The sequence below is a fragment of the Pristiophorus japonicus genome, chromosome 20 (genome assembly GCF_044704955.1).
Source record: "Pristiophorus japonicus isolate sPriJap1 chromosome 20, sPriJap1.hap1, whole genome shotgun sequence".
Taxonomy (NCBI): Eukaryota; Metazoa; Chordata; class Chondrichthyes; family Pristiophoridae; genus Pristiophorus; species Pristiophorus japonicus.
This window is the reverse complement of record NC_091996.1, coordinates 47866487-47890691: the sequence shown is the minus strand read 5'-3', so window position 1 is coordinate 47890691 and position 24205 is coordinate 47866487. Positions and strand designations below refer to the sequence as shown.

The 24205-nt window shown below is 44.1% G+C and overlaps 1 protein-coding gene across 2 annotated transcripts in view; it reads left to right on the top strand.

Moving 5' to 3' along the window:
* The first annotated feature begins 1514 nt into the window (after window positions 1–1514).
* LOC139232516 (astrotactin-2) overlaps window positions 1515–24205 on the top strand; it is a 1052969-nt gene continuing 1030278 nt past the window's right edge. For both annotated transcript variants that reach the window (XM_070862850.1, XM_070862851.1), the window contains exon 1: window positions 1515–1579. The gene's annotated coding sequence lies outside the window, so the exon portion shown is untranslated. The remainder of the gene's footprint in view (window positions 1580–24205) is intronic.

Here is a 24205-nt window from a genome sequence, read left to right as displayed (position 1 = left end):
AGAAGTTCAACATTTATTTGATGTATTGCTGGACTAGAAAGAAAAACCTTTAAATGTCATGTACAGTGCTTATAGTTCATGGTGAAAATTTGGAAAGATCGGATTAAATTAGATTTGTGTTCTTCAAAAAGGAATGATGTATTATAGTCACTTGTAGTCTTTGTCTATTTTCTTGACTATTTCTTCCTTCATTCTGAATAGCCATTGTTTAGATGAATTCAAGTAAATAGCATTCTGATTGTTATATATTGAATACTTTTGATGTCTTTTTTGTACTCGTGGTTCAAGTGTGTTCTTTTTAAACTTTTCGACATTGACCCTTTTTCACGACAAGAATTAAGCTCAAAAGCTAGGTTAACGGTCCAGTGCAGTACCAAGGGAGTGTTGTGTTGTCAAAGTGACACCATCAATGGTAGATCAATCCAAGATCCATCGCTTTTTTTTTCTGTTGGTTCAGGTTGATGTTGAAAATCCCATGATACTATTCAAAGAAGGGAACAAAGAGTTTCCATGGTGTCCTGGCAAACATTCTTCCATGAAACAACAATGTCATAAAAAAAAAAATTTCATAATTATTCATGGAATTCTGCTGTGCCTAAAATGGCATCTATTTACCTGAAAGTAATTTCGTGCACAGGAAGCACTTTGAGACATTATTGAGTGATGTGATAAGGCACTGTGCGGGTGAAATTCCCCAGTTGTGCGCCTCCAATTAGCGCCTCCGGGGGCACTAACGGGCACGAACGTGTTTACACCGAGGGGAGGGGGGGACGCTACCGGATCCCGCAAAATTGCGCGGAAATTAGCGGAGGCGCGAAACCAGTAGCGCCGCAGCCCCACTGATAGCGCCGTCATCGCCATGCATGGCGACAGCTTTTCGCTCCACGGCGGCCCGTTTACGACCAGCAGCGGAACATGGGAAGCGCCCCGTGAGGCTGCCGTGGGCGATGTCGCGAACCGGGCCACACTCTGCGGGAGGTACGCTGTGCCGTCCGCCACCACTTTTTTCTTCTCCGACTCCCCATTGGGCCGTTGTCCACTGATGTCAAGGGGTCCGGGCCGCGATCAAAACAAAGTGCTGGGCTGCAGCCACGGCACCCTGCATTGCTGGTGGCCCAGTGGAGTTCCTGCAGAGCTCGCAGCTTCACTCTCCTTTAACGAAAGGGGAGGGGTGTTGAAACGCGTCAGTGCTACACGGAGAGGCCACGTAGAGCTCTGCGATGCACTCGGGTAGCACCCCCTGATCCCATCTCGAGAGGAAAGCTGCGCTCGATTTTGTGCTCCGCTTCCTGTGGGAGGCGGCAACCCCAATTTAACTTCCGCAGGCGGGACTTCTGTGCCGAGCGCTGAATATCCGGCCTTGGAAATATTACACCCCCAATCGGGGCGATAGCCAATTTCGGCCCATGTGTATTTATTTGGCCTCTTTTTCTTTTTCTAGGTCTACCTACAGCCTGGGTCAAGGTTTATGGCTGCCAGTCAGTAAAAGTTTTGTTGTGCCTCCGGTGGAGCTGTCCATCAGTCCTTTGGCCAGCTGTAAGACTGATGTGCTAGTCACAGAGGACACAGGAGAGGTCAGGTAAGATACTAATTGCAGGCACAAAATGGAGGGATAAGGACATTTTAATTGTGTTGAGGTGATTGTATTATCGGAAATTAAATTGGAAAAGCATTTGCCAGCTGTTACTTCTAATTCATCAAATTCATGGAACAATTTGCAGTGTGATGGATGTTGCTTTATCTGTTTATTCAGTTTTCTAATTTGGCTTTCCATCATTGTCTGTGACATGCATATTGAATTAGAACATTCTTTATTTACCTTTTCCAGATGAATTATTATTTGTGCTGCCAGTGGAGGTATTGTCGAGTCCCATTAACATTGTGGAAAGCTTCAAGTTTTTTTTTCTTGTGGGTTGAGACTGTCTTGCTGGTTGAGTCTAATAATTGCTTACTCTTTTTAGTCCTTTTGTTATATTTTTGAATCTTTTTACCCTTATCACTTTATTATTACCTTCTTTGACTCAGATTACCCTCATAAGTGAGTGCTTGCCCCTACATCTTTGGAAATGTTCACACTTGCCCAGATTTCTGGGTAAATTTAATAGCACGCCTAAGATAATAAAACAGAAAATCTTTCTGTTGATTTGCTTTAGCTACTAGTCCCATACTTCCGCAATATCCCCTGACAAGTTGGATCTCTTTCCTCTTGAAAAAAGAATGCTGAGGGGTGACCTAATAGAGGTCTTTAAAATTATGAAAGGTTTTGATAGAGTGAATACAGAGAGAATGTTTCCACTTGTGGGGAAGAGCGTAACTAGAGGCCATCAATATAAGATAGTCACCAAGAAATCCAATAGGGAATTCAGAAGAACATTCTCTACGCAAAGCTTGGTGAGAATGTGGAACTCATTACCACGGGGAGTGGATAAAGCAAATAGTATCGATGCATTTCAGGGGAGATGAGACAAATATATGAGGGAGAAGGAAATAAAGGGTTAGGCTGATAGATTTACATGAGGAAAGACGGGAGGAGACTTGAGTGGAACGTAAACGCCGGCATGGACTGGTTGGGCTGAATGACCTGTTTGTTGTATATCCTATGTAATCCTAGTTAACCTCTAAGAAGCAATAGAATGACACAACATTAGATACTGTTTGAGGCTTCAATTGCCAATCAAATTTGTTGCACAGTAAATGAGTAAATGAATAAAGAACAACAATATATATTTACAGTAGGTATTAACGCTTTGTACAAAGAAAATAAATGGTGGATAGAGGTGTACCGATGGATGTGGTGTATTTAGATTTCCAAAAGGCATTCGATGAGATGCCACACAAAAGGTTACTGCAAAAGATAAAGGTAACCGGAGTCCGAGGAAATGTATTAGCATGGATCGAGAATTGGCTGGCTAACAGAAAGCAGAGAGTCGGGATAAATGGGTCCTTTTCGGGTTGGAAATCGGTGGTTATTGGTGTGCCACAGGGATCGGTGCTGGGACCACAACTGTTTACAATATACATCGATGACCTGGAAGAGGGGACTGAGTGTAGTGTAACAAAATTTGCAGATGACACAAAGATTAGTGGGAAAGCGGGTTGTGTAGAGGACACAGAGAGGCTGCAAAGAAATTTAGATAGGTTAAGCGAATGGGCTTAGGTTTGGCAGATAGAATACAATGTCGGAAAATGTGAGGTCATCCACCTTGGAAAAAAAACACAGTAAAAGGGAATATTATTTGAATGGGGAGAAATTACAACATGCTGCGATGCAGAGGGACCTGGGGGTCCTTGTGCATGAAACCCAAAAAGTTAGTTTGCAGGTGTAGCAGGTAATCAGGAAGGCGAATGGAATGTTGGCCTTCATTGCGAGAGTGATGGAGTACAAAAGCAGGGAGGTCCTGCTGCAACTGTATAGTGTATTAGTGAGGCCACACCTGGAGTACTGCGTGCAGTTTTGGTCACCTTACTTAAGGAAGGATATACTAGCTATGGAGGGGGTACAGAGACGATTCACTTGGCTGATTCCGGAGATGAGGGGGTTACCTTATGATGATAGATTGAGCAGACTGGGGCTTTACTCGTTGGAGTTCAGAAGGATGAGGGGTGATCTTATAGAAACATTTTAAATAATGAAAGGGACAGACAAGATCGAGGCAGAGAGGTTGTTTCCACTGGTCGGGGAGACTAGAACTAGGGGGCACAGCCTCAAAATACGGGGGAGCCAATTTAAAACCGAGTTGAGAAGGAATTTCTTCTCCCAGAATGTTGTGAATCTGTGGAATTCTCTGCCCAAGGAAGCAGTTGAGGCTAGCTCATTGAATGTATTCAAATCACAGATAGATATATTTTTAACCAATAAGGGAATTAAGGGTTACGGGGAGAGGGCGGGTAAGTGGAGCTGAGTCCACAGCCAGATCAGCCATGATCTTGTTGAATGGTGGAGCAGGCTCGAGGGGCGAGATGGCCTACTCCTGTTCCTAATTCTTATGTTCTTATGTTCTTTAAATGATTTGCAATCTCTCTAATTGACTACGGGTAGAGTTTCCGCTTTGGGTGCATTCGGTAAACCAGGTAAAAATTGTGCTCAAAATTGCGCTAGTTTTCCAAATTAAATTTATGGTTCAAGTTTCCCCTCAAACTCCGTTGCGTGATCACAAATGTAAAATTGTCCATGAACCAGCACAACCAGACAGCGTTTCCGAATGTAATTTATTTTAAAAATTGCATTAACAAATATTCCTTGATATATTTAAGAGTGGTAACCTAGTGCAGTTTTATTAATACAGCTGAAAATGGGTGCATCACCAAAAATAAGCATTTTAATTCGTGTGTCAAGTCCACTACCTGTGAGTAACCCAATTTTAAATAATTGATAATGATTTTAAAATACTATACAGAACCATTTACTAATTTCATTGGTGTCCAGCAGTTTTAGTAAATTAAATATTTAAAAAAATATTTGAAAGCTTTTAAAAGGTGCCTATTAGTGCCCTTGCACCTAAAAACAATATAGTTTAATATTCAGAGCTTCCTCGAAGGTCTGCACAAAGGCACAATTAGCAGAAACTTGGAATGGCGATTAATTCAATCGGGGGTGTGGCCAGTTTTGTGGACGGGGCCGGGATTCTGCGCCATGTTTTTTTAGCACAACACAAAAGATTGTGGAAACTCAATTTGTGCTGAACGTGAATTGCACGACATTCCGTGATCTTTTGCACTGGTTTGGCCAAATTTGGACGAATTGCACCAGCGCAACTTAGTGGAAACTCTACCCCTATAGCTTTATGGATGTAACAGTTCTTCTATACTCTTGCCAGCTTGCAGCATTGTCTGATTAGCTCATTTTCGTTGAGGAGTTCAGTTCAGGTTACCTCTCTTCACAGACACCTGATCTAATTGAAACATTTTTGAACAGCTCCAGGCTTTTAAATAGCCCTCCCAAAAATATACAGGGGCTTTGTGGAATTTAAATGGCTGCCTCCTAACTTAAAAAAGAGCTATCAATTTTACACATATATCTGAATGAATGACACAGTACATTTGTGTTTGAATTTCTGTGGCTCGGTTAATCTTTCAAGTCGGAGAAAGATGAGTAGCCCTTAAAATATAGTATCAATTTAGGCCTAGGCATGATTTTTCTGGAGCTGACTTGAATACGTATTGTATCATCGCTGAATTCAAGGAGCCAATAGTATGTTAAAGCGCGATAGAAATACTTTGCCACACCTGTTCTTGCCTGTTTTCTGTGTCTGCGCTTTATTCAAAACTGTCTGAAAGCTTCTCTTAAAGGCCTGTTTCAAGGGAACAGAGGTCAGAATTGTAAAAGTCGCATCATTTGCACATCCGGTCATGTCATAATTTTTAAGTGCTAAATTTAAAGCATTACTATTCGACAGATGTTTTCATCAGAGGCCTTGCAGTGCAATGCTACCTTGAGAAGATACCTCACACACACTTCAAAGGGTTCAAATTACTCTAAATGCTGCCCAGAGTGGCAGGAAGCAGATTAACACTTATGGGCCCTAATTTTAAATGGCCAGGAATAGTGCGCACGAGCCCCAGAGAGTCCAGGGATGTGGAGGTCCCGATGATCCTTAATGGCAGGGCCTCATTTAAATCAATGCTCCAGGAGTCCCGGCCAGAATCACTACCTGGCCAGCTGGTGGGATCGGAGATTTTGCAGCAGGAGGCTGCAGCCGGGGAGCTGTGGGAACAGTCCCCAGCAGTCAGTGGGACCAGCGGTCTGGAGGGGATCAGGGGGAGGCCAGGGCTGAAGAGGCCCAAGGGCTCCTTGTGGGGCTCGGGAGGAACACTCCTGCTCTTACTTTGCATTTCAAGTAGGCCTCCCGTCTGCCTGTAGCAGGAGGCTCGGTCGACTTGAAAGTTGGCGAAGGTGAAATGGTGCTGGGAATGAACGAAGCAATCTCAGGCCGGTAAGTGGCCTCAGCCTAATTATAACCCACCTCGACATGAGGGACTGCCTAATACTATACTGTAACCCTTCCCATGCACCATTGTCGCTGGGCGACGAGGTTAAAATCGTGGCCACACTTCTCCACCCCAAGAGCACTCCCATCAGCTAGGAAGTCACTTCCAAAGGAGCCAAGTGGTAGTAACTTATGAGGAGAGAAAGAAAAAAGGGAGCCTGGTTTGCCGCACGCTCCTTCCGCTGCCTGCGTTTGATTTCTGCATGCTCTCGGCAACGATACTCAAGGAGCTCAGCGCCCTTCCGGATGTACTTCCTCCACTTAGGGCGGTCTTTAGCCAGGGACTCCCAGGTGTCAGTGGGGTTGTTGCACTTTATCAGGGAGGCTTTGAGGGTGTCCTTGTAACGTTTCCGCTGCCCATCTTTGGCTCGTTTGCCGTGGGCGAGTTCTGAGTCGAGCACTTGCTTTGGGAGTTTTGTGTAAGGCATGCGAACTATGTGGCCTGCCCAGCGGAACTGATCAAGTGTGGTCAGTGCTTCAATATGGGGATGTTGGCCTGGACAAGGATGTTAACATCGGTGTCTCTGTCCTCCCAGGGGATTTGTAGGATCTTGCGGTGACATCGTTGGTGGTATTTCCCCAGCGACTTGAGGTGTCTACTGTACATGGTCCACATCTCTGAGCCATACAGGAGGGTGGGTATTACTACGGCCCCTGTAACCCATGAGCTTGGTGACAGTTTTGAGGGCCTGGTCTTCAAACACTCTTTTCCTCAGGCGGCCGAAGGCTGCACTGGCGCACTGGAGGCGGTGTTGGATCTCGTCGTCAATGTTTGCTCTTGTTGAAAGGAGGCTCCCGAGACAAGGGAAGTGGTCCACGTTGTCCAGGGCCGCGCCGTGGATCTTGATGACTGGGGGGCAGTGCTGTGCGGCGAGGACAGGCTGGTGGAGAACCTTTGTCTTACTGATGTTTAGCGTAAGGCCCATGCTTTCGTACACCTCAGTAAATACATCGACTATGTCTTGGAATTCAGCCTCTGTGTGTGCACAGACGCAGGCGTCGTCCGCGTACTGTAGCTCAACGACAGAGGTTGGGGTGGTGTTGGATCTGGCCTGGAGATGGCGAAGGTTGAACAGGTTCTGTAGTTTAGTTCCACTCCAGTGGGGAACTTGTTGACTATGCAATTTCATAGTGAGCAAAACATAACACTTTCTTACAGATTACCACTTTAGCTCTATACAATTAATTATCCTTTCAATTTGTGAAATGTATGTAAATGATCATACATTCGTCTTGACTGTTGATGAACTGCTGCTGTCTCATTTGCTGAGGTGCAGCCTGCTTTATGCTCCTTAATCTTAATGAGACTTCACTTTTGTGGAAAAATTATTTTTGTCTTCTAATTAAGCACGTATATCTCGAAAAATAATTTCTCCAGTTCAACATGTTTCAGCAAAGCTAATTCTTTTAGAGTTTTGATGAAAATGATCCTTTAAAAATATGCCGGCTCATTCATTATCTCAATGTTTTTAAATGGCTGGCTATTTTTAATTGCAATTGTTTTTGAAATGAAGTCACGGTTGTAAGACAGGGAATACACCAACCAGTCTGCACACAGCAAGGTACCACAAATGGCAATGAGATACAGGTAATTTGTTTTAGTGATGCTGGTTATACACAGCCCATCAGATGCAGAAAGTTTGATTCTATACTGGGCAGCATTGTTTGATGCTCTTTGACAGCTCAACAGGTCAATAAATAAACATAAGGGTGTATGGTTCACATCAGGTGCATCTAGCCAACAACCCCGCCCCCCCCCCCCCCAGCCCATCCATCCAGTCCCCAGAATACAGAACCAGGGTGAGACTATGATTTAGCACATTCACTTACCAATGTGTATACTACTGTTACTTTAAGGGTTCTCCAAGAATCATGAGTATCTCCCTCTCTGGGAAAAACTGGGTGAGAGAGTTGTATTTACACCAACATTTCTACAAAATTATTGACAGGAGGTACCTTAAGGCATGTTGTAATGCAAGGTTAGCAAATAGAACCTTTTGGAAAAATAAGTTGAGATGCCTCGTGCTTTCTTGGCTGTGTCATGCTAACTGGTGATGAGAATGTTACTGGGCTTCTTTGCTCACTAGTCCGTGATTTTCTGCCCATTCACTTCAATGAGAGGAAAATCGTGGGCTAGATGCACAAAAGCAGAAACCCCAGTATATCTGTCAGTTAGTGGAGCTAACTGACTGCATCTGACGTTAACCATACCTCTGTTTATATAGATAAGCCAGAGTGCACCGAGGATGGGATGCCTAAAAGTAAAGTGCCTTAATATTGCAACTGGATGAGAGATAGGCAGGCGGTGCCACAGTAGGCACCACCACTAAGTATTTGCATGTTAAATAATATGCACAGATATGCTTACTATTTATTGTGTGTATGCATTTACTTTCTGTGATAACTCAAGTCACTGGGCAGTACAAGGAGACGGAAAGATGACTGGTCATGGGGAAATGGTGAAAAAAAGTGGAAGCAGTACATTTGCTGTAATGGGTTGAGGGTGCGATTTCAGATCCCAAAGCCATGTCAATTTATGATGATAATACACCCAAATTGGCAATGGTATGTGATGTGCACCTGAGTCTGGTTCTGTCCTCTGCCAGTCCCATTTCTGAACTGGTAGATCAGATATTGCATAGCACCGGATAAAGATTGGATGTTGGAATATATATGGCCTCCAGTTGCCTTTATAAATGGATTATAAAACTCACAAAGGAGTTTCATTCACTATTTATAGTACTTTGTTCAAGCCTGTTGGCCAGTATAACAGTCAAACAAATGCCTCACAGTGCTTTATTGGTGAAAAGGAGAATGACAACTGAATCTAGAGACACAAAGGGGCAGGGGGAAAGCTGTACTGTGGTAAATGATCGATAACTACATAAAAATGCTTATCTTTGTCATTCATTTTATCAAACAGCATGTTTTGAAGGAGGATGTAAAAAGCAAGAATTAAAAGAATATTTTGTCAATTACCCAAAAAGCATAATTACAAGATAATGAAAGTGCTTATCTCTATTAAGGAGGATAATTGGATGATTGAATACCGTTACACTCATGGCTTATAATGACCTTAGACTATGAATATCCAATTAGTAAAACAAATTATATTTGAAGTAATCACCATATTACAAAGATGAATGGAAGTCAAACTGGTATGCACCACAGAAGTGTGTATCAAAGCAGTGTTCCTTCATTGCAAATCTTTCTAGTTGAAGTATTGGTTTAATACAGCTTTAGTGTGGTGCCGGCAATCACAGCTCCACACCTAGATGAAGCAGAGCTCTACACTGCATACACAAATAGATGTGCAGGACTCCACTCACCGAACTTGGAAAATAGTGAGATGTTTTATGTCCGTGAATAGTTAAATGGTCTGTGGGCTTTGTAACTCTAGAGCAGTTGTTGTGAAGCTAGGGCAGTTTGAAGTTACTTCCTTAGGGCTCAATTTTCCCCAGTTACCTGCACCATTTTTTTGGCGCTCACCACTTTTTTTGGCCTAAATTAAAATATCCAAGTTTCCCCGAAGATTGGACGCCAGCGTAACTCAGTTAATTACGATTTTTTTAGCTTAGTTTTTTTGTGTGTTATAGGGGGCGTTACCTGATGTCTGCGCCAGTTTTTCACATTTATGCAAGTTTGGCCAACTTACATTTTTCCTAAGATGGCGTATGTGACCACTCTCAAAAAACCTTCTGGGCACTCAAGAAAAACCGCACATTAAAAAATCGGCGCAGAAAGACGCCATTGTTTTTAGTCAAAGTTTTGAAGGGGGTCAAGAAGACAAAGAATATGTATCATGAAGCTAAAATTTTTCAAACTTAAAATGCAGAAAATGGAAATCGAATGCAATTCTTTAATTTTGGATTTTTTCAAAGTGCCACACCACCACTGAACGTCTCCAAACTGGGCTCAACGGTCGAAGCGATAGCCGGCAGAATTGGTCCCTCGCCTGGACACGGGCTCGGGGCTTGGCTTCCGAAGAAGCCCGGGGGGGTGGTGGGGATGTGCGGAAGCCGAACTGAAGGGATCAGAACCCTTACACGATGCAGGAGCATCAAAAGAAGCCCGGCGGGGGTGGCGGGGATGTTTGCCGAGCTCCTGTGTCCGGACAGGGGAACGATTCTGCCGGCTGACCCGCGAGCCCGGTGAGGAGACGTTCGGTTGGTGGTGGAGTGGTACTTTCAAAAAAATCTAAAATTAAAAACTTGCATTTGACTTCATTGCTCCAAATGCCCTCATTTGAATGCCTAGCTTCGTGTTCTAAGCAAGCCTAGTGCACATGTGCAACCTGGGTGTGCTCCATACGAGGGTGTTGACCTTGGGGAGAGAGAGAACAAATAAGCTTGTCCTGCTGTTTTGAGCTTCTTGCAAAGATACAATTTAATCATTTGGGCAATACTGACAATGCCATACCTCGTGCAAGCCTTCAGGCCCAACTGGGGATGTGTGCTTCATTTCTCAACCAGCAACACATATCTGCATGCGGGAGGTGACTGCTGCACTATATGCCTGTTGGAATGACTCCATAAAGTTCTCCATGACCATCCAGGCAATGCGTGAAAGAGCTGTGGGCTTATCCAGGATTGCTAGCTTCCCAAAGGTACAGGGCTGCATTGATTGTACCCACATGGCCTTGCGAGCACCTTTGGAGGATTCCAACATGTACAGGATCAGAATGTCCATGAATGTGCCTCTCGCATGTGACGACATACATTGCATCATGTCAGTTGATGCAAGATATCCTGGGAGCATCCATGATGCATTCATCCTAGGCGAGAGCCCTGCATCTGCCATATTTCAGCAGCAGCCAGAAGGGCAGAGCTGGCTACTGAGAGACAAAGGGTACGCCCTCGCCACCTGGCTCATGACGCTCCTACGCGTAACCGGGATGGAAGCCGACCGGGAATACAACATGTCGCACATTGCGACGTGAAGCATAACAGAGAGGACCATTGGCATCTTGAAACAGCATTTCTGATGCCTGGACCATTCCGGAGGCTACTTGCAATACTCCCCTGAGATTGTCGGTCAGTTCACTGTTGTGTGCTGCATGTTGCACAGATAAGCCATCATGAGGCAGCAACAGCTGGTAGGAGAAGACCCTCCTGAGGTTAGAGTGGCTGATGACGAGGAGAAAGATGTCGATGACGAGGAGGAGGATGAGGACGAGGAAGTCATACAACCACCTGAACCCAGAACTTGACGGCAGAGGAGGGCGGGCCTTCATGCCTCTTTAACAATTGCTCGAGCCTTGCGCCAGCAGCTCATCCATGAACACTTTTTCTGCCTGAAGGATCAGCGGCAACTATTCCAAATGGACCATGTTTACTGTTTGGACCAATTCCGTAATGTTGTGGTGTGTTAATGGAACAAATAATGGAAATGATTCTCCTTTAGTTCAAAAAGTTGTTTTAATAATGGAACAAATAATGGAAATGATTCAGTTATAATTTAGAATATATTTTATTCAAAAGTTTAACAAACACTTGTTTGTACTTAACTTTAATAAAAATATTCGGTGTCAAACTTTAAAGTTTTCGGTTAAGATCACTTACAAACTTTTAAACTTTTAAATTTGCGTAACTTACAAAAAACTTTTAATTTGAGAACAGTTACAACAGTAACAACAATCATAACAACAACAACAGCAAAGAAAGGCTACATCCATCTCTCCTCCACCTTATTCTAAGACCGGCCGCTGCACTTGGTCCTGTTGATTCCACCCCTGCCCGCAGGCGGTGGCGCAGCGTTTCTCGGGTTGGTACCGAGCTTATTCTTTCGAACATCTAGGTTAATGCGCACTTCTTGATGGCCAGGGGGCAGGGGGTAATGTGGAAGGCCTGGCTTGGACCTCTTCAGAGGCTGGTCTGGGAATTGGAGCGGGAGTGGCTGTTGATTCTGTCAATGAGCGCGGGGTCTGGGCTTATTCCCTTATCGCCACAGCTAACTCCGACATACACTGTCGGCGAACATGAGGGAGTGAATCATTCCCTCCCTCGTGCACCGACATTGTATCAGCTGCCTGAGAAATTCCCTCCCTCATGTGACTGGACAGTGTTCCCATTTCTCGTGAGAGTGTTGTTACCTCTCCCGGCAATCCCGATACCTCGTTACCCACCCCACTGATGGTGTCCAGGAGTGATCGGTAAGGTCAATGCTCTCTGCAGTCATTTCCATCATCTGAACCACATCTGTTAGATCCTGCACTAAAGGAGAGCGCTGTTGAGGTCTCCTTTCCCTCCTCACCCTGGGTGTGGCTCCTGCATCCCACTGGGACCCGCAACCTTGGACAGTGGGGCCCTGGGTGTGCCTCGCTGCAGCCCACTGGACTCGCCAGCCTCGGACTAAGCGAAACCATGGTATGTCCCAACCCTTGTACCAATCAGGAAAGGGCCTGGCACCTCAATGGGCGGCACTTGCACCTCCTCCAGTATGAGTAGAACATTGTGGGCTTCATCCATCACCTTCCCCTCCCTCTGCCTCTCACCCCCATGCTCTTGGTCTGGAAGGTGGGATTGGAAGTTGTTCTCCTCTACAGCATTGCACATTAATCTTCTGCAAGTTGGTTCCAATGTTGCTTCATTTCTTTTGCTGTAACTTTTATGTAACCTCTGCTGGTGTCCAGCTCCTGCCATCTGACCTCAATTACAGTAACTAGTGCCTCCACTTCATCCTGTAAGAAATTCTTGGTCCTTGAGCCGCGTTGCACATTGTATTGCAGCTCCGATTTTTCCAATAAGAATTAAAGTTCTCACACACAACTAGCTCTTTAAAATTGGCCGAATGCAGATCGGGAGCTGTACTGGGCATGCATGCCCATAGCAATCACATCAAAAAAAATTTTTTTTCGCGCATGCGCAGAAGAGGGGGCATTGTTTTTTCGGTGCAGACATTAGGCTCCACCCTCTGAAGCTAAAGGACAGTCTGCGCGATGCCAAATTCAAAAAATAGAACGGGGAAACTTGCTAGTTATTTTTTTGGAGCAGTCAGAGCTAAAAAAAAAACCGGCGTAACACTTGCAATATGCCAAAAAATGGCATTGGGGAAAATTGAGCCCTTAAAGTGGTCTCAAAATTGCCAAATTTTGATTGCTCTCTTGGACCAGTGATTTAGTTATATACAATCACAGTTATAAATGTGGTATCCCGCCTATTCCAACTTTCCAGTTCTTGGTCTGTAGTCTTGTAGGTTACGGCACTTCAAGTGCATATCAAGTACTTTTTAAATGCGATGAGGGTTTCTGCCTCTACCACCCTTTCAGGCAATGAGTTCCAGACCCCTGCCACACCACCCTCTGGTTGAAAAAAGACCTCCTCATAGAAATATAGAAACATCGAAATTTACAGCGCAGAAGGAGGCCATTCCGGCCCATCGTGTCCACGCCGGCCAACAAAGAGCCACACGACCCTTGGTCATCAGCCCTAAAGGTTGCATATAAACCTATGAACAATAATGGAAAGGCAAAGAGCACCCAGCCCAATCAGTCCATCTCACACAACTGCAACACCCCTTATACTGAAACATTCCACACTTCACCCCAACCGGAGTCATGTGATCTCCTAGGAGAGGCAAAAACCAGATAAAAACCAAGGCCAATTTAGGGAGAAAAAATCTGGGAAAATTCCTCTCCAACCCATCCAGGCGATTGAAACTAGTCCAGGAGATCACCCTGGCTGTATTCTCTTCTCTGCAGTACTTACCATCATATCTGCGCCGTCCAACAAAAGGTCATCCAGTCTAATCCCAATTACCAGTTCTAGTTCTGTAACCCTGCAGGTTACTGCACTTTAAGTGCCCATCCAACCATCTCTTAAATGTGGTGAGAGTTTCTGCATCCACCATTCTTCCAGGCAGCGAGTTCCAAATCCCCACATCCCTCTGCCCCCCTCCACCTCAAATCTCCTCTAAACCTTCCACCAATCACCTTAAAACTATGCCCCCTCGTAATAGACCCCTCCACCAATGGAAATAGGCCCTTACTATTCACTATGTCCAGGCCCTTCAATATTTTGTACACCTCAATGAGGTTTCCTCTCAACCTCCTCTGTTGCAATTAGAACCAACCCAGCCTCTCCTATCTGTCCTCATAACTAAGATTCTCCATTCCAGGCAGTATCCTAGCAAATCTCCTCTGCACCATCTCTCGTGTAATCACATCCTTCCTATAATTCGGCGACCAGAACTGCAAGCAGTACTCCAGTTGTGGCCTAACCAAAGTATTATACAATTTAAGCATAACCTCCCTGCTCATATTCTATGCCTCAGCCAATAAAGGCAAGCATTCCGTATGCCTTCTTAACCACCTTATCCACCTGGCCTGCCACTTTCAGGGATCTGTGGACAAGCAATCCAAGGTCCCTTTGTTCCTCTACACTATCCTTTCCTTATTAGCCCTCCCAAAGACCTCACACTTCTCTGAATCAAATTCCATTTGCCACTGCTCTGCCCACTTGACCAGTAGATTGATACCCTCCTGCAGCCCATGACTTTCCTCTTCATTATCAACCACACAGCCAATTTTACTGTCATCTGCAAACTTCTTAATCATACTCCCTATATTCAAATCTAAATCATTGATATATACCACAAAAAGTAAGGGACCCAGTACTGAGCCCTGCGGAACCCCACTGGAAACTTCCTTCCAGTCACAAAGACATCCATCAACCAATTACCCTTTGCTCCCTATCTCCAAGCCAATTTTGGATCCAACTTGCCAATTTGCCCTGTATCCCATGGGCTTTAACCTTCATGACCAGTCTACCATGCGGGACCTTATTAAAAGCCTTGCTAAAGTCCATATATACTACATCGTACACACTACGCTCGTCGACCCTCTTGGTTACCTCCTTAAATAATTCAATCAGGTTAGTCAAACACGATCTTCCCTTAACAAATCCATGCAGACCGTCCCTAATTATTCTTTGCCTTTCCAAATCATCTCATCCAATTATTGTACAACTGGATCACGACTAGCCCAGGAGTGCCGAGACCATTCATGGTGTTCCCATTTCTGTCATAGCTGAACCCAGCAATCTCAGCACAGACCAGAGAACAAACCTGGGACCGTCATGGTCTGCACAGCCCAGTTCCCTAATCGGCAGCCTGATCCTACTAATTAAATCATTGGGAGCACAAAGACCACCTTCTCTGCAGTGCCAATGCACCTTCTCTTCTGTGCCAATGCTGTCCATGGATTCCTTTGGCAACAAGTAATGATTAGATTTAGAAGCTAATGAATTCATCCTCCAAATCTTACATACAGACCCATGAAAAATTAGTATGTGCTTAAAACAGTAGCTTTCTGAGAGTGAATAGATAAAATAGCCATGACTGCGGTAACCACAGCATTGGGGAAAGAAAAGTTCCTATAAATGATCTGCAGTGGCTGTAGTCCATGATGTCCCTGCATCCCACGTTTAAGTCATGGCCTCTGGGGTAGAGAACCATAGGGCTAACTTGGACAGTGCCACAATTGCCACCCCATTATAGTGCCCATACCCTAGCCTCTGAAATCTGTGCCTCTCAATTAGTTCAGACAGGTACAGCGCTGCATACATTCATTCATTCATCACAAACTTAATAAAGCCCTTCATGTAGACTTCATTGCTAGTTAATTGCTGCTATATAAATGGTGAGATTGAGAAATGCTTCACTGGTCTTTGCCATCATTACTTATCATAAAATATACTCCTGGCTAACCTTTAGATTTTTTTTAGACACCATTAAGTAAAATCCGTGTCATAATGATGGATTGCACAAGGTGTAGGTTTCGATTTTAATATTTTGAAGTCGGGTTTGTGTGGGCTGCCAGAATTGGATGCCATCCTGTGGTGGCTGATTCTCTCTGTGGAATTCCAGTGTAGGTTGCAATGCTGTCTGAAACCTGACTTAAGCACCAAATCAATGATCAGCTTTCCAGGAGAGATTTTGCTCAAAGCCTACTGTTTAATCAATAAAAAATGCCAATAATTTCTACCAGACAGTGACAGCAGATGCTGGCGATAAATGGCTGACTTAATGTAAAAGGGCAAATTGATTATTTTGTTCTCCACCACCACTTATTCATTGCTTCTAAAGCTATTCATTACCAGCTGTCAAAGGAATCCATCATAATCCACAGCATTGGCATTTAACAGAAGATAGCTGTTGTACTCCCAATGGTTTAAGTTGATAAGCACAGACTGTCTATTAGGGAAGTGGGCTGTGCAGACTGGGAATGGTTCCATCTTTCATCCCCAGTCCATGGTGAGATTGATGGACCCATCTAGGTCAGAATTAGGGGCACCACACTTGGTCCCATGCACTCCGGGGCGAGTCGTGATCCAGTAACTCCTGCTGAAAAGCCTTTGTGTGTGGGCGCTAAATGATTTTAACATCTGGGATAGCTGCGATGCCTTCCATGGTAAAATAGCCAGTTTAGCCTCACTCTAAAACAGTGACCACTTTGATGAGGCTGAGTAGAACGAAATCCCAGCATGAGTCAACTCTTTTTGCGTGTGAGAGAGAAAAGTGGTGAAGGAAAAAGATGTCCGATGCCATATTGTCTCAGGTAATATTCAAATGTTCCTAGCACCCACCATAAACTGGCATGAAGCCCTTTCCATTTGAGAATGAGGGGTGTAACACCTGTTAAATACAGCAGCCTGCTCAAGCTCAATACAATGGCATTCAACTTTGGCCTCCTGCCTGAGCTGGAGCTGAGCTTCAAAACCTACATCTAGTTCATCATCCAGGCAGCCTACTTCCACCTCCGAAACATTGCCTGTCTCTATCAGATACGGTGGCAAATAGACTGGTATGCCGTATCTATAAAAAGCAGGAGAAAGCAAATTCATGGTCTATGCATCTCCTCCCATTTATCAACAAAGTAATGGAAAAACAAATCAATAGTGGCATTAAGTTACACCTACCCACCACAACCAGCTCATCAATGCTCAGTTCGGATTCTGTCAGACCACTCCACCCCAGGAATTTATTTTTGGTATACTTTTATAATAGTTTGTAAAGGGGTCTAATCCTAATATTAATGATGATTAGGGTAACCATGGTGAAAGAACTCACCATTCACATCAATTGCAGTACCACTTGGGATTTTTGAAACATCACCCAGCTTGTAGTCCTTGGAGTTTCAAGTTAAAACAATATCATTTTTCAGATGTGGATCTGTCCACAGGGTTGTTAGCGAGAGGCACTGGAGGTTATACACCCCGCCCCTTCTTGTGCTTCACCGCAGTTGTATTCTCTACCAATTAATCTGAGGTTACTAGTGTAGTAATCTGAGGTTACTAGTGTAGGACCTGTAAAGCCAGCCAGGCACTTGGTTGTTTGCGCACTAAGGTGTTGAGTCACCACCACATCCGACTGTCAACTAAACTGTTGGTGTATAGAGCAGTCCTTCTCTCATCTCTCCTTTATGGATGTGAGACCTGGACACCCTACAGGCGTCACATCAAAAAGTTGGAAGCTTTCCATATGCGCAGTCTCAGATCTATACTCCACACACGCTGGCAAGACCGGGTGTCAAACTTTGAGGTTCTGGAGAGAGCACAATCAACTAGCATCGAGGTGATGATCATGTGAGCCCAGTTCCGGTGGGCTGGACATGTCATCCGCATGGATGAGTCAAGGATCCCTCGTCAGCTTCTTCACGGCGAGCTCTGTGAAGGTCGAAGACACCAGGAGCGCCCCCGCAAGCGCTACAAAGATTGCATCAAGGCTAACCTCCAGTACTGTGGCATCTGACCAAAGGACCTCGAGAATACAGCAGCTAATAAAATCCAGTGGCGAACCCTCACAAGTACTGCCTACCAGACCTTCGAAGAAAGCCGATATCAACGCCTGCGGGACACTAGAGATAGGCAACATCAGGTGGCAGTACTGTCAGCATCAGGCACATCGAACTTCCCTTGTCCGACGTGCAAGAGACTATGTGCATCCAGAATTGGCCGATGCAGCCACTTGAAGACGCATGCCATTGATGATTAGCACATCAACGTCTTTGTTGGATACGACAGACTACCAAGACTAATGTCAGCAAAAATAAAATACTGTTGCACAATGAGGGGCTGAAGGTCACTCTTGTAGCTACAAAGTCCAATATAAACATCAGTGGCACACATCTTCTTGGTTACCCATACTATTTTGTAGTCTAAAATGATAAGAATGGAGTGTAAGACAATGACGCAGCACACTGAACCTTCAGTGATCTGTGGCATGGAATGATATAATTCTTCATATGAGCTCATCTCGGTCTCTGTGCTGCCAGTTGGAGCTGTTGGAATCTGCACCAAGAGCTACATTTGGGAAACAACCTGGAAATGCCTACCTAACAGTACTGTGGGAGCACCTTCACTAGATGGACGGCAGTGGTTCAGGAAGAAGGTCCATCACCATCTTCTCGAACAACAGCTTGCCAGCGACGGCCACATCCTGGGAATTAACAAAATAACTGAAACTAAACAAAAGCATCGACTTCTTATTGTGTATTGTGTACATTTTTATTAAAAAAGTGATTTCTCCCATGCAAGCCAACCGAGAAAACAAGAAAAAGCTAACCAGCTGCTTTAGAAGAGCTGAAACAGACCCAAAGGAACTGACAACTCAAGAACAACCTATAATGCGTGAAAACAACTAACTACATTGAAAAAGCAATTTAAGTTGTCAGGTGAAGTCAATGTTCCTTCATTTGTACCAATGGGAATAAAGCCAAAAAAGTACATGAATGCTTGATGTCTATTTGGCTATTTGTCATTGTGACAAAAAACAACCTGGGGTAGAATTTCCACCATGAATCTATGGACATACCTCTTGTTTTTGATATTCTGTCGTAATTTTTACTTTTGACCCTCAAAGGTCATTCTGATGTCGTGAAGTGCTGGTAGTGGAGCAAATGATCAAATGTTGGCAACGCAGTCACATTCTCAGGTATCTAACCTGGCGACACCTGCAAACAGTTAACGCCTCCCATTTGTTATTGAGAGTTTGATTTCACAAGGTCTGCTTCCTGTCCTTGATTTATGGCTGTATATAATACTCAGGGGCCGGAATTCCCTTGATAACGCGGCCCGCTAACGGCGGTGATGGGCGGCAAAGGCCTACCATCGGCCGTTAGCGACGTCCATGCCTCTGTCGAAATTGAGTTGGTCTTTGGTGGAGGCACCAAGAGTTAATGCTGTGCCCTCTAACAACAGCCATGTGGTGACGTCATCCAGCGTGCAATGCCCCCTTGGCGCCGCTGTAACAATATTGCATTTCTACGGTGGCCTCACCGGCAGGCGTTCGTACAGCCTACAAAAAGTGGTGCGGACATAGTGGATCTCAGACGGAATCGCCCAGAGATCAAGGTAAGTTTTTTATTTATTTACTTCAACATTTATTTACTAGTTGTACCGGTGGGGAAGTGTGTGTGTAGGTCGGAGAAGTTTTAGCTTTTTTCCCCCGTTTTCCCAGCTCCCATTTCCCCAGCTCGCGTGCCGGCAGCCTTCTGTTGCGAAATCGAGTCAGCCACCTGAGCTCCCGCCCCGTTGGCGCCTGAGGATGAGTGTGCAACGCCACTTTTAGCTAAAGGCAGCTAAAATCAGCACTCAGGCGGTGACACTGCCGCAAAAATGACCATAACCAATTTTGACCCCTCAATTTTTCAGAGGTTTTGCAATGTGAAATGTTTTTTTCCTCCATCTTTCTGGCAAAGTGATTTTTTTACTGCAGACTACAATGACAATGATTTCAATAAAATTAACATCTTTCACCTGGGTCTTGAGAATACTTATTTGCATTTATTTTCATGTAATTATTTTTTGTTGTAAAGTTTCTATTTCTTTGAGTATCTTGTGGTTGCAGTTTAACTGTTCTGTGTGATCAGAAAGATATGGACACGCACACATGTGTATTCTGTGCGGCAGCCTTCTGTTTAGGCATTAATTAGAGCTGAATAAAGCAGCAACAACCAGTTGTTTGTGAGTCACACCAACTGGGAGTAATTCAATCTAAAGTAAAGAAACATAGAATATAGGTGCAGGAGTAGGCCATTCGGCCTTTCGAGCCTGCACCACCATTCAATAAGATCATGGCCGATCATTCACCTCAGTACCCCTTTCCTGCTTTCTCTCCATACCCTTTGATCCCTTTAGTTGTCAGGGCCATATCTAACTCCCTCTTGACTATATCTAACGAACTGGCATCAACAACTCTCTGCGGTAGAGAATTCCACAGGTTAACAACTCTCTGAGTGAAGAAGTTTCTCCTCATCTCGGTCCGAAATGGCTTACCCCTTATCCTTAGACTGTGACCCCTGATTCTGGACTTCCCCAGCATCGAGGACATTCTTCCTGCATCTAACCTATCCAGTCCGGTCAGAATTTTATATGTTTCTATGAGATTCCCTTTCATTCTGCTAAACTCCAGTGAATATAGGCCCAGTCGATCCAGTCTCTCCTCATTTGTCAGTCCTGCCATCCCAGGAATCAGTCTGGTGAACCTTTGCTGAACTCCCTCAATAGCAAGAACATCCTTCTTCAGATTAGGAGACCAAAACTGAACACAATATTCCAGGTGAGGCCTCACCAAGTCCCTGTACAACTGCATTAAGACCTCCCTGTTCCTATACTCAAATCCCCTAGCTATGAAGGCCAACATGCTATTTGCCGCCTTCACCGCCTGCTGTACCTGCATGCCAACTTTCAATGACTGATGTATCATGACACCCAGGTCTCGTTGCACCTCCCCTTTTCCCAATCTGCCGCCATTCAGATAATAATCTGCCTTCATGTTTATGCCACCAAAGTGGATAACCTCACATTTATCCACATTGTACTGCATCTTCCATGCATTTGCCCACTCACCTAACCTGTCCAAGTCATCCTGCAGCCTCTTAGCATCCTCCTCACAGCTCACACCGCCACCCAGCTTAGTGTCATCTGCAAACTTGGAGATATTACCCTCAATTCCTTCATCTAAATCATTGATGTATATTTTCCCAATCCCAAATTTCAGCTTTTCCCAAGCCGAAATCGCCAATACCACAACTAAAATTCTGCAAAATCTACCTCATAATGATCGATTAAGACATGGAATCTTTCACAATCAAGCTTAGTGAATCCTCTTTCTCATCACTTTGCTTCCTTCTTCTACTACTCCCTCTTTCACCTTCCTCTTCCCTTTTCCTATTCCTTTCTTCACAGGCCAGCATTTATTGCCCATGAGTAGATGGTGGTGATCCACCTTCTTGAACCACTACAGTCCATCGCAGCAGTTTTTTTTGATACAACAGAGTGGCTTGCCACGCCATTTCAGCAGGAATTTAAGAATCAACCACATTGTTGTGAGTCTGGGGTCAAATATAGACCAGACTGGTAAGGATAGCAGGTTTCCTTGCAATAAGGACAATAGCGAACCAGTTGGGTTTTTACAACTTCCAGTAGTTTCATGGTCACCATTACTGATACTAGATTTTTATTCCAGGTTTATTTAATTAGTTGAATTTAAATTCTCCAACTGCCGTGATGAGATTTTGAACTCACATCTCTGGATTGTTAGTACTGGCCTCTATATTACTGGTCCAGTAACATAACCAGTATTCTACAGTACCTGCTAGTATCCTGAGTTCGTGAAACGTGCTGTATAGAATCATAGAATGGTTACAGCACAGAAGAAGGTCATTCGGCCAGTCGAGCCCATGCCAGCTCTCAGCAAATATAAATGCTAATTTTTTCTTTCTTAACTATTACCACCTATATTTGAGATAGAATGCTGCTACTTAAAGATAAGACTGACTGCTGCTTCCCATGGGTAAGGCTGACACACCCCACCTATAGTAAAGCCTGCCTGCTCCTGCCTATGCTCTTGTCCATGGTTAAAGCCATAGGCCTGGCAGTGGCTTTCTATACAATCTTCTTCAATAGTGTGTGTAGTGTGGAATGAGTAACCCTAAAAAGAGTAAGGGGATAAAATACAAGGAATAATTCTAAGAACAAACAGTTTCAACTTTTTCAGATCTAATTTGCTAGCTCAATGATGTCCAAGTTAAGACTCAATTATGTATTTCCTTTTTGGGGTGTACTTCAGGAAAACGAGCTAAAATGCCTTTTTTCTTCAGCATCTCTCAGATCTTTATAGGGAAACATCTCTCAGCCATTGATCAGGCAGCATACATCGCTTCAACTGATGAGTAAACAGACCAGAATTCAATTGTGCAAGACCATAGTCATTTCAACCAACACAACAGAACCTTTTTGCAAGATTTATGACCACAGGATGATAAAGGGATTAATAATGAGACTTCAAAAATCCTCTGATGTCCCATTATTGATCCCATTAGAATATGGTTTGAGAGGGCTGCAGAGCAAGTGGTTACCAAAGTGTTGCAAACCCTTGCAATTTTATGAACAGTTTATTGATTTTGCACTGTAATTTTGCTGCATGTGGCCCAAGGGAGAAAGCCAAACTGTAATTGATCGTTGCACCTCTGATAAGCGGGTAAATGATTGCTGTATTCCAACAACCATGTCAATGCGATATTTTCAGCAAAGCACGTTTCTGTGCATTGCTGTTGATGAGTTGCACCATACAAAGTAATCTAGCAGCTGAGATATAATCAAACATATTGCAATTTGGCAGCTGAAGTTGGGGAAGGTGTTGGTGGGGGGAGAGTGTGGACGTGGAGTTACTAAACTCCTTACCGAGACTGTAAATCTGCTATTTCAATTTGAAAATTGAGCACGGAGTATTGCTTAAAGAAATCATCAGTTATAAATCCAGAAATCATTTGAATGTCAAATTTTATTAAGTTTGTCTTAAAACTGCACCTTTAGAATATTCTGTCTGTGCACGCTTCAAATACTTTGTCTATGATAAATTGCAAGCATCGCATTAGTTAGGACAATACACACAATGGGGTGTGATTTTCAACTCTGAATATCATGACCCAGGCCAGCGGCAGTCGCTTCCAGTGTGGGTCTCCTGCAGCTGGCTGCAATCGGGAAATACGGGGATTTGCGAAGCCAGCAGCCTGGAAGAGCTCTTTTTCCTCATTCTTCCTGGCCTTCAGCCTTAGTGAATTGTGTCAAGAATACTTTTGGATTCAGACAGCTGTGCAAGACCGATGTATCAGCAGCCATCACCAGTAGTGTGAGCCTTGTACAAAATCATCTCAACTTGGGTAATCGCTAATAAACAAATGAACACACAAACTCTCATTTCATTCAGAGTGCTCAGTTGCGATAAGGGATTGCTTGTGGGGACATTGTTTCAGACAATGTTGGACTTTTTATATTGCACTGGGGTGGGGAGAAGATTTCCCTTGCGTGCTAAAAGAAAGTAAGAAAATATATTTATTGAGCATCTCTCATGACCTCAGGATGTCTCAAAGCACTTTACAGCCAATGAAGTAATTTTGAAGTGTTTGATGCACTAATGTAGGAAATGCAGCACCCAATTTGCACACAGCAAGGTCCCACAAACAACGATGCAATAATGACCAGATAATCTGTTTTAGTGGTGTTGGTTGAGGGATAAATATTGGCCAGGAGACCGGGAAGAGACCTCGTGCTCCTCTAACTAGTGCCTGGGGATCTTTAACATCCACCTAAGATGGCAGACGCGTCCTTGGTCTAACGCCTCACCCAAAAGACGGCATCTCCAACAGTGCAGCTCTCCCTCCATACTGTACTGAATGTCATCCTGGAATATGTGCTTGAGTCTCTGGAGTGGGACTTGAACCCACAAACTTCTGACTCAAAGATGGGAGTGCTGCCAACTGAGCCACGGCTGACACCAGTGTATTGTGGTGTTAAGTATAGCAAAATCACTCGCTGATTCTTCATGAACACGTTCACTGAGGGCCAGAAATTGAGGAAAAAATAACAACGTGTGAATGATGCACACCATTATTAATGTACAAATCGGCCAAGAAGTTCGCCATGACTTGCAAATCTCCAGAACTTGCCAATTGATTTACGCCGCTACATCATTTGCTTCACAGAAACTGCATCTCTCCCTTAGCCTCCTCGTTATTTTGAAGAACTTGTTGGATTTGCACGTTAATTTTCGATTACATTGTCCACAGAAAGTTAAGTCTAGTAATTAATAGCGTAAGTGCCCTTTTAACCACATGCGAATTGTTGATAACTGCCAACTAACCTCTTTGGGGCCCAGAAAATGGACAGTTTAACTGGTGGAGTTTCATTCCATCAGGTAGTGAATTGTTGTAGATTTTT